The 12094-nt window shown below is 37.4% G+C and overlaps 1 protein-coding gene across 21 annotated transcripts in view; it reads right to left on the bottom strand.

The window, feature by feature from the left end:
* STK33 (serine/threonine kinase 33) overlaps nucleotides 1-12094 on the bottom strand; it is a 225311-nt gene that overhangs the window by 134421 nt on the left and 78796 nt on the right. The window contains exon 1 of one of the 21 annotated variants that reach the window (XM_054438440.2): nucleotides 2426-2701. The exons of the other annotated variants lie outside the window; for them this stretch is intronic. The gene's annotated coding sequence lies outside the window, so the exon portion shown is untranslated. Of the gene's footprint in view, nucleotides 1-2425; nucleotides 2702-12094 lie in introns of those variants that run through there. 21 annotated transcript variants of the gene reach the window in all.

Below are 12094 nucleotides of genomic sequence, written 5' to 3'. Positions count from 1 at the left end.
TGCTGCCACGTGTGCTATTCCCTCCGCGTGGGACGTTCTTCCTACCATCCTGCCCTTGCCCAGGTTCGTCTTTTTCTGGATCACTCCTTGTCACTCTTAAACATCACCTCTTCCAAGAAGGCTTCCCTAACCTCTAAGGCTGACCTGGTAGCCCTTCCACGTGTTCTTGGATCACACACTACTTCCTCCTACACAGCATTAGTCACACTCTATGAAATTCCCAGTTTCTTTTTCCTCAGACCGTAAGCGCTAAGGACAGGGAACACACTATGTTCATTACTTTACTCCTGTTGCCCTATCCAGGTGTTTGTTAAAAGAAGCACTCTATAAATGTGAACAAATGAATGAAGGAATGAATGAATTAGGCAGTAGGAAAGGCACTGAACTTCAACTCCTAAAACAACACTCAACTCCCAACTCTGCCCTTACTAGCTAGCTGTGAGCCCTTGTTAAGTTATGTTAAGCTCTGTTAGCCTTCATTTACTTACACATAAAATGAAAAAATTAGGACTAACTCATCACACTGTTGAGGATTAAATGGGATGATTTATGAACATAAAGCTTTTGGTAAACTGCAAAATGGCTTTAAAATGCCATATACTGTATTATTATTGCTGGGCACTTCCAGAGAAGGGGAGCTTACATTTTGCAATGCCACCCAGTCCAATTTTGATAGCTATAATTGTCACAATCTCCGTAAATTCAACTCTTGTCCTAAAACTCTTCCAACTCAACATAATAATCTAATCTTTTTTCCATATGATAGCCTTTTAAATACTGAAGATCAGAGCTAAGTTACCCTTACTAACTTTGTCTTCTCAAGGCTAAACAGTTTCAGCTTCTTTGAGCAGGTGGAAGGAAACTTACCTTCAGAGAAACTCTCTTTTTGATAATTTGGGCGGTACTAAAGAGCCCTATATTCATTTTCTATTGCTGCTATAACAAATCAGCACAAACTCAGTGGCTTAAACAATACAAATTCAGTATCTCACAGTTCTGTAAGTTAGAAATCTAACAGTCTCCCTGCTAAAATCAAGGTGTCAGCGGGGCTGCATTCCTTTCTGGAGGCTTTAGGAGAGAATCTGTTTCCATGCTGATTCTCCACAGCTGGAAAAGGTTCTCCAATTTTTAAGGACTCATGTGATTAGATTGAGCCCACCTGGATAATCCAGCAAAAAAAAAAAAAAAATCTCCTCATTTGAAGATCCTTAACCTTAATTAATTCTGCAATGTCTCTTTTGCCATTTAGGGTAACATTTTTACAGGTTCCAGGAATTAGGACGTGGACACCTTTAGGGCGCCGTTATTCTGCCTACCACAAGCCCCTTTATGGCTATTTTCCCTCTTACATTTGTCAACATCATTTACCCACATACACACTTTTACCTTTTTAATTTGATATAGATACACACACATACATATGCACATATATATGTGTGTGCTTATAAATAAATTATCCCTTTCTCCCTGCTTACTCTGAGTGTCTATTCACATGCTAGCCATAGGGCATCCTATATATTAGATTTTACTTCAGATTTCCAATTCTGATCATTGCTTTTCAAACTAAATATGGATTTATCTTAAGTGACATGTGGTCACTTATCTCAGGCTTTGTCCACACAGCATCAAAATATTAAGTAAAAATGAAAATTCAGTCCATTTTCCAGATTTACCTAATTTCAGGGATCTGAAATACAAAAAAAGACAACACAAGGCCTTCTAGCAGCCTTGCCCCCAAAAAGAGCCTTGGTTGAGCAAAACTCCCTGAGCCAACCAGCCCTCTAGCCTAGCTCACTGCTCTTGATAAGTGCTGTGTTCTTTCTACGATACCCAAAGATTGCCTAGGTTCACATTCTGGCCACTTACTAAGTCTGTGATCTTAATCCACTTAATCTATTTGTGTTTTAGTTTACTCATCAGTAAATTGGAGATAACAGAGCACCTTCTAGAGGCTTATTATGAGGAGTGAATGAGTTAATACATATAAAATGCTTATACTGCTGCCTGATAAATTATAAACACTCAATGCACATTGTAAGGGGGTACGAGACAGGGAATGAGTCTAAATCATTACCCAGCAAAGAGTCTTTGATGACTCCTGTGGTAAAGGTGAAGGAGGAAGGAGGAAAGATAGAGCATGTCTCTGTCTTAAAACCCATTTATCTTAAAGAAGACTAAATAAGGGGGATGGGGGGGTACACTTAAAGGCACCCCTGATGAAAAACCTCTGTCTTCACATAAGTCCAATCAGAAATTGATTGAGTAAACAAGCCCCTAATTTTTAATACAAACTGACAACTGAGGCAAATATAATAATTCCACACGCATTTAATGAGCACCTATAATACGACTGCTATCACAAGGATCCTGCAGTCTAGTTGAGTATTTCTCAAAAGCTTTTGACCTGATCTACAATAACAAATACCTTGTTTTTACTTTGTTTTGTTTTGTTGTTGTAGTTGGTGTTGTTTTGAGATGGTGTCTCACTCTGTCGCCCACGTTGCAGTGCAATGGCACGATCTCAGCTCACTGCAACTTCTGCCTCCCAGGTTCAAGTAATTCTTCCATCTCAGCCTCCCAAATAGCTGGGATTACAGGCACCCTCCATCATGCCCAGCTAATTTTTGTATTTTTAGTAGAGACGGGTTTTCAGCATGTTAGCCAGGCTGGTCTTGAACTCCTGACCTCAAGTGATCTGTCTACCTCGGCCTCCCAGAGTGCTGGGATTACAGGCGTGAACCACCACGCCCAGCCAACAAATAGGTTTTTACATTATGACCCAACACACACATGCATGTATACACTGAAACAAATACTCTACCTTCTTTTTTTTTTTTTTTTTTTTTTTTTTTTGAGATAGGGTCTCACTCTGTCACCCAGGCTGGAGTGTAGCTGCACAATCATAGTTCACTGCAGCCTCGAACTCCTAGGCTGAAGTGATCCATCTATCTCAGCCTCCCCAGTAGCTAGAACTACAGGGGCCCATCACCATCATAGCCGGCGAATTTTTAAATTTATTGCAGTGATGGAGTCTCCCTATGTTGCCCAGGCTATTCTCAAACTCCTGGGCTCTAGCAATCCTCCCACCTTGGCCTCCCAAAGCATTGGATTATAGGCATGAGCTACTGTGCCTGGCCCTACCTTTTCTTCTTGTCTATTCTATGCCTCTTTTTAAAAACTCTTGTCACAACACCCCTCACCCCACTAAATTGATTTCACTATCCATTAATGGTCATGGTCCAAAGTTTGACCAAATTGGTATTGAAAAACATCAATCTGGACATGTGAGGAATTAACTTTAACACAATGGAGAATGGAAATGTGGAGAATGGGTTTCTCCCTAAATAGGAGCTTGAAATGAATAACCATCAAGGTCTCAGTCAATTCTAAAGGCCACTCATGGCCGGGCTCAGTGGCTCACGCCTATAATCCCAGCACTTCGGGAGGCCGAGGTGGGCAGATCACCTGAGATCGAGAGTTCGAGACCAGCCTGACCAACATAGAGGAACCCCGTCTCTACTAAAAATACAAAATTAGCTGTGTGTGGTGGCACACACCTGTAATCCCAGCTACTCAGGAGGCTGGGACAGGAGAATCACTTAAACCCGGGAGGCGGAGGTTTCAGTGAGCCAAAGTCGTGCCATTGCACTCCAGCCTGGGCAACAAGAGCAAAACTCTGTCTCAAAAAAAAAAAAAAAAAGCCACTCATTACAATATGTTCAGACATTAAATGGCATAGTCTGATCTATATTAAGTACACTTCTCATATAAAGGATAAGAGTTCAATGATTAAATCTTATCTTTTTGGGGTAAATCTACAGGAAGAGACATTTTAATGAAAACCTTCCATGTGACTATAGTTGACTCCCGTTCTATAACTTTATATGTGTAGAAATGGTTCTTTTCAAAATTCCCAATGAAATCAGCACTTCAAACGTAACATGAAAATACACCCAAATAAAATATGGGTAGAGTTTAAATAACTTATTTATTAAATGTTTTCCAGCAGATCCTGAATCTAATAATGAATATGTTTTAATGACCACATCATATTTGTTACAAAATAGTACATTTTTTATTCCAATAGTTTTAGGGGTACAGGTGGTTTCTGGTTACATGAATAAGTTCCTTAGTGGTGATTTCTGAGATTGTGATGCACCCACCACCCTAGCAGAGTACACTGTACCTAATATGTAGTATTTTATCCCTCACCCCCATCCATCCTTCCCCTTGAGTCCCCAAAGTCCTTTATATCATTCTTATGCCTTTGCATCCTCATAGTTTAGCTCCCACTTATAAGTGAGAACATATGATACTTGGTTTTCCTTTCCTGAGTTACTTCACTTAGAATAATGGCCTCCAGATCCATCCAAGTTACTACAGGGGCCATTATTTCATTCCACTTTATGGCTGAATAGTATTCCATGGTGTGTATATACATTTTCTTTATTCACTCATTGATTGATGGGCATTTAGGTTGGTTCCATATTTTTGCAATTAAGAATTGTGCTGCTATAAACATGTGTGTGCATGTGTCTTTTTAATGTAATGACTTCCTTTCCTTTGGGTAGATACTCAGCAGTGGGATTGCCAGATCAAATGGTAGTTCTACTTTTGGTTCTTTAAGAAATCTCTATCCTGTTTTCCATAGTAGTTGTACTAGTTTACATTCCCACTAGCAATGTAAAAGTGTTCCCTTTTCACCACATCCACACCAACGCCTATTATTTTTTGGCTTTTTAATTACGGGCATTCTTGCAGGAGTAAGGTATCTCATTGTGGTTTTAATTTGCACTTCCCTGATAATTAGTGATGTTAAGCATTTTTCATAAGTTTGTTGGCTGTCTCTATATCTTCTGTTGAGAATTGTCTACTCATGTCCTTTGCCTACTTTTGGATGGGATTATTTGTTTTTTTCTTGCTGACTTGCTTAAGTTCCTTGTAGATTCTGGATATTAGTCCTTTGTCAGATATGTAGTTTGAGAATATTTTCTCCCACTCTGTGAGTTGTCTGTTTACTCTGTTGATTATTTTTTTGGTAGTGTGGAAGCTTTTTAATTTAGTTAGGTCCCATTTATTTATTTTTGTTTTTGTTGCATTTGCTTTTGGGTTCTTAGTCATGAATTATTTGCCTAAGCCAATGTCTAGAAGAGTTTTTCCAATGTTATCTTCCAGAATTTTTATAGTTTCAAGTCTTAGATTTGAGTCTTTGATCCATCTTGAGTTGATTTTTGTATAAGGTGAAAGATGAGGATCCATTTTCATTCTTCTACATGTGGCTTGCCAATTTTCCCAGTACCATTCATTGAATATGGTGTCCTTTCCCCAACTTTATGTTTTTGTATGCTTTGTTGAAGGTCAGTTGGCTATAAGTGTTTGACTTTATTTCTGGGTTCTCCATTCTGTTTCATTGGTCTATATGCCTATTTTTATACCAGTGCCATGCTGCTTTGGTAACTATAGCCTTGTAGTATAAATTGAAGTCAGGTAATGTGATGCCTCTAGATTTGTTCTTTTTGCTTAGTCTTGCTTTGGCTATGGAAGCTCTTTCTTGGTTCTGTATGAATTTTGGTATTGTTTTTCTAGTTCTGTGAAGAGTTACAATAGTATTTTAATGGGAATTGCACTGAATCTGTAGATTGCTTTTGGCAGTATGGTCATTTTCACAATATTGATTCCACCCATCCATGAAGTTGGGATGTGTTTTCATTTGTTTTTGTTATCTATGATTTCTTTCAGCAGTGTTTTGTAGTTCTCCCTGTAAAGATCTTTCACCTCCTTGGTTAAGTATATTCCTAATTATTTTATTATTTTTTGCAGCTATTTTAAAAGGGACTGAGTTCTTGATTTCTTAGCTTCATCATTGTTGGTGTATAGCAGTCCTACTGATTTGTGTACATTGATTTTGTATCCTGAGACTTTACTGGATTTACTTATCAGATCTAGGAGGTTTTTGGTAGGGTTTTCTAGGTATATGATCACATCATTGATGAACAGTGACAGTTTGACTTTCTCTTTTCCAATCTGGGTGCCCTTTATTTATTTCTCTTGTCTAATTGCTGTGGCTAGGATTTCCAGTACTATGTTAAACAGAAGTGGTGAAAGTAGGCATCCTTGTCTTGTTCCAGTTCTCGAAGGAAATGCTTTCAACTTTTCCTCCATTCAATATGATGTTGGCTGTGGTTTTGTCATAGTTGGCTTTTATTACTTTGAGGTATGTCCCTTCTATGCCAATCTTGTTGAGGGTTTTTATCATAAACAGATGCTGGATTTTATCAAATGCCTTTGCTGTGTCTATTCAGATGACCATATGATTTTTGTTTTTAATTCTGTTTATGTGATATATCACATTTATTGACTTGTATTAAACCATCCCTGCATCCCTACTATGAAACCCACTTGATCTGATGTATTATCTTTTTGGTATGCTGTTTGATTCAGTTAGCTAGTATTTTGTTGAAGATTTTTGCATCTATCAAAACAGTAATATTTTAAAGTATTGCCCTTAATATGTCATAACTCTAAGATATAAAAAAGGAAATTGTACAAAATGATCAAAGAAAGCTACTTATAACGGATTAAATGTGCAAATGATTCCTTCTGCGCCAACTATTATTACAAATAAAACTCCAGATCAAAGGGTAAATCTTCTTTAAGCAGATAATGCTCATAGATAAAACAGACTAATGAATTTTACAGTAGTTTTCTGTTGGGTCAATAATCTATAGATTAATTCTCCTTTATTTCTAGTGACTAAGTTTTCCTTGCTACTTATGCTTTTCTCTATAACTGACAAAAATTTACATAATGATATACAATTACTTTTTTTCATAGTTTGTATTTATTGGGCACCTAATTTATATAAGATCTCGTTCTTGGTCTTGTGGAAATAGAGGGTAGATATACAAAAAAAAATCGACCAGAGTCTCTAATAAATACAATCTAACATAAAATGTGACACAGATAAATGAAGTATACAAAGTGCTACTGGCTCAAAGAAGAGAGAGATGATCTCCAGCAAGGTAAAAAATGAAGAGTCCATAAAGGGATTCAACTTAAAATTGGCAGGAAGCTGGAAGGAAAAGCATTCCTGTAACAGTTATTATGGTCCTAAGGCAAGAGTGTTTGTGGAGGCAGGAGGTAAAAATGTTCAGAATTTTATTGTAAGCTCATTTCTTATGAGCTTCTTAAGCTTATATTTTTTATTTTTAAGTCTAATACATAAAATACTAAAAGCCTAGCTCTTCACCTTACCGTACTGTCCTTCTTAGGTTCTCGCCTGTACTGTGCTAAGACTTCTTCTTGCACAAGCTTGTTTCCCGTCTCATAGAGTCAGCATGACTTTGCTAGGGGAATGACAAACCACTTTCACTCTGATCAAATTTGACCTTGGCCTTCCTCAGGTACACAATTATCTAGTTCCCTGCTCTTCTTTCTTCCTATTGTGCCTTATAATATATTGTGTCCCATTATATTTAGCATATTTAGCGCCCCTAGGTTTAGCACTGAGTTGCTTTTCACATTAGATTTCTCAAGGACTTACTATTGTAGCCCAAATAGAGAAAAAATTAAACAAATTATGAAATTCCTATTTATATATTCCTTCATTCTATAAATGACAATTGATTCTTCGGTTATAAGCAGCATTCTTATGAATAATGATGCATATAAGTTGCTAATGTATACCATCACTTTTTTTGCCACTTACTCAAAACTATTTACTAAAGCAAGCAAGGAGTCCTGTGCCATCATGGAGAGCATGTGGAGCTAACCACCCTACAGCTTGCTTCTGCTCATCAAGGAAATCAAGAACCTGCTGGTTTTGTCCCTGCCCACCTAACATCTTACTTCCTTTTCATCATCACAATACTGCTAATTCCACATAATAGGATCCCTTATGCTTGTGTGTAGCCCGTTCCTACCACCTTGCTTTCAAATGCTGACCCGTACCTCAAGAAGCTCTCCCTCTCTCTATGTTTCATTTGCAGTGTAAATAAGGTACTATTCATGAATACTGACTTTGTCTATAGTGCTACTGATATTACTGTATCAACCAAAAACAGAACTATAAGTCTGATTGTAAAAATTACAGTCCATATAGAATCATGCTATCCACCTCTACACTGCTCGTAGATCCAAACCATCCCCTCACAATCCTTGCAACTTTTTCATCCCCCTGAAATTGAGGCTGCTTTTTTAAATCAAAAGTACTCAAGACTTTGAAACATTACTTCAATCATGGTAACTTTTTTTTTAATTTTTTGGGGTATATAGTAGATGTATATATTTATGGGATACATGAGATATTTTGATGCAGGCATGCAATGCGTAATAACCACATCAGGATAAATGGGGTATCCATCACCTCAAACATTTATCCTTTGTGTTATAAACAATTCAATTATACTCTTTTAGTTATTTTTAAGTGTACAATTACATTATTATTGACTACTGTCACCCTGTAGTGCTATCAAATACTAGTTCTTATTCATTCTATTTTTTGTACCAATTAACCACCCCCACTTCCCCACCCCACCCCACACCACTATGCTTTCCAGCTCTGGTAACCATCCTTCTACCCTCTATCTCCATGAGTTTACTTGTCTTAATATTTTAGCTCCCAGAAATAAGTGAGAACATACAAAGTTTGTCTTTCTGTGCCTGGCTTATTTCACTTAACATAACGATTTCAGGTTCTAACTATGTTCTTGCGAATGACAGGATCTCATTCTTCTATATGTCTGAATAGTACCCCATTATATATATGTGTCACATTTTCTTTATTCATTCATGTGTTGACGGACACTTAGTTTGCTTCCAAATTTATGGTAACTTTTATTTTTTGATAAATGACTATAATCATTATTAACACATTTTCTACAATTTTTCTATTTCATTTTAACACAATAACAGATTAAACCTTTGTGGGTTAGCCTGGAAACTTAGCCATCATGAATAAAACTACTCTATGGGGGAAAAAATCTGAGTTGTAAAAAATTAAACTAAAACTAATTTATAGCTATTTGGAGATGTGTAATTACCTATAAAGAGATAATGGCCTCATGAAGTAGAGGCAAAAATAAAAAAAGTATGGAATACCTTTTTTTTTTTTTTACCCATTTTACAATTTATTAGCATAAAGTAGCTTAAGGAATTTTCTTATTTCTTTTTTTTTTTATTATACTTTAAGTTTTAGGGTACATGTGCACAATGTGCAGGTTAGTTACATATGTATACATGTGCCATGCTGGTGTGCTGCACCCATTAACTCGCCATTTAGCATTAGGTATATCTCCTAATGCTATCCCTCCCCCCTCCCCCCACCCCACAACAGTCCCCAGAGTGTGATGTTCCCCTTCCTGTGTCCATGTGTTCTCATTGTTCAATTCCCATCTATAAGTGAGAACATGCGGTGTTTGGTTTTTTGTCCTTGCGATAGTTTACTGAGAATGATGATTTCCAATTTCATCCATGTCCCTACAAAGGACATGAACTCATCATTAATTGACAAATGGAATATCTTTTGAAATACCAAATTCAATTAAGAAAGTTGGCTGGGGCCAGGCGTGGTGGCTCACGCCTGTAATCCTAGCACTTTGGGAGGCCAAGGCGGGCAGATCACAAGGCCAGGAGATCGAGAACATCCTGGCTAACATGGTGAAACCCCGTCTCTACTAAAAATACAAAAAAAAAATTAGCCGGGCATGGTGGCTGGTGCCTGTATTCCCAGCTACTCGGGAGGCTGAGGCAGGAGAATGACATGAACCCAGGAGGTGGAGCTTGCAGTGAGCGGAGATTGCGCCACTGCACTCCAGCCTGGGCGTCAGAGCGAGACACCACCTCAAAAAAAAAAAAAAAAAGAAAGAAAGAAAGTTGGCTAGGCGGGGTGGCTCACGCCTGTAATCCCAGCACTTTGGGAGGCCAAGGCTGCAGGATCACGAGGTCAGGAGTTCAAGACCAGCCTGACCAACATGGTGAAACTCCATCTCTACTAAAAATACAAAAATTAGCCAGGTGCAGTGGCAGGCACCTGTAATCCCAGCTACTCAGGAGGCCGAGGCAGGAGAATAGCTTGAACCTGGGGGGTGGACGTTGCAGTGAGCCGAGATCGCACCACTGCACTCCAGCCTGGGCAACAGAGTGAGACTCCATCTCAAAAAAAAAAAGAAAGTTACAAACTTGGGTTTTTTTGTGGTGGTAGGGGAGTAGAGGGAAGTATAACTAAAATGCACATCAGATTGTGATAGATGCTATAACTGTACAATATGCCATGCTAAAAGCAATTAACTCGGCCTAGGGGTATTAAAAAAATTCCACAAAGAAAGTGACATTTGGATGGTGCGCTAGGGTAATTCAGACCAACCAGTCTGTTGAGGACAACTAAAAAAACTAGACCAAAAAAAAGATCTGTTTGAAGGCATCAAGGAGCTACCGTAAGAGGAAAGAATCACCAGGCCAGGACAGGGAGCAGAGTGTTTGCCAATTCCTGAGGAAACAACAGATAGACTGTGTGAGATGTTACTGATAGCCTCCAGGGATCATGCAGATAAGAAATGGAGTCTAAAATCCACCAAGGTTGAGTACCTCAGGAGCCTTATTACATTGAGGTAGAACTCTGAAGGACTTCCAACTTACAGCAATAGGCATCAAATCATCTCATTCTTTAAAATTGAGTTGACATGATCCTGGACTGGTTATACCCACAGGCACTAGCAGGAACAAACATAATCCTTCTCTGAACATTGATGACACCATCCTGAACCTCAGATTATCTCTGCAAACAATTTTTCAAATATAATGTCTGGCAAACAATTTAATTTTTTTAAAACAGGCACATGACTAGACAAGCAAACATGAATAAAACCAGGAATATAAACTCACCAATTGAGGCTCCAAACATTAAAGTTATCAGATAGAAACTCTAACTATCAAAGAAATACAGACAAGAAAATTATAATAAATAAGAAAACATAAAAAATGAACAAAAGGACATTAAAGACCTGAAAAATGCAATTGCAAAAATTAGAAACTCAAAGGATGGTCATAACAGCAGACTAAACTAAGCTGAACCGGAAGAGAAGTCAGAAAAATGAACAATTAAAATCCATCCTGGTTAAATCAAGGAGAAAATACAAAATATTGAAAAGAATACAAGAGACATATGGAATAAACAAAATTGACAAACTCTTAGCTATACTAAGAAAAAAAGGGAATACTCAAAATCAGAAATGAAAGAGATATTACAGCTGATGCTACAGAAATAAAAAGAATCATAAGAGACTACTATGAACAATTATATGCCAACAAACTGGATAACCTAGAAGAAACAGAAAAATTCTTAGAAACATAGAACCTACCAAGATAAATTCAAGAAACAGAAAGTCTAAACAGATCTATAACTAGTATGGCAATTGAATCACTAATCAAAAACCTCCCAACAATGAAAAGCCCAGGATTATAGGCTTCACTGGTGAATTCCAAATTCATTTTATAAGAGCTGCATTAGCCTGATACCAAAGCCAGATAAAGATACCACGAAAAAGGAAAACTACATGACAAAATCTCTGATGAATATAGATGTAAAAATTCTCAATAAAACACTAGCAAACTGAATTCAACAGCACATTAAAAGGATCACAAACCATGACCAAGTTAAGACTTATCTCTGGGATGCAAGGATAGTTCAACATATGAAAACCAATCAATGTGATACACCATACTAACAGAATTGAAAATAAAAGCACATGTTTGTCTCAATAGATGCAGAAGAGCATTTGGATAAAATTCAACACTTTTTCATGATAAAACAAAAAAACTCTCAACAAACTAGGAATACAAGAAAACAATTCCAACATAATAAAGACCATATATGAAAAGCCCATAGTTAACATCATACTCAATGGTGTAAAACTGAAAGCTTTATAAGATCTGGGACAAGAAAGACATCCTATGTTCATGGATTGGAATAATTAATATTGTTAAAATGCCCACACTGCCCAAAGCAATCTACAGATTAAATGCAATCCTTACCAATATCCCAACAGCATTTTTTACAAAAAGAAAGCAATCCAAAAATTCACATGCAACCACAAAA

This window comes from Pongo pygmaeus, chromosome 9 (assembly GCF_028885625.2).
Source record: "Pongo pygmaeus isolate AG05252 chromosome 9, NHGRI_mPonPyg2-v2.0_pri, whole genome shotgun sequence".
Classification (NCBI taxonomy): Eukaryota; Metazoa; Chordata; class Mammalia; order Primates; family Hominidae; genus Pongo; species Pongo pygmaeus.
The sequence above is the reverse complement of the archived record's forward strand: the minus strand, read 5'-3'. Positions and strand labels throughout refer to the sequence as shown.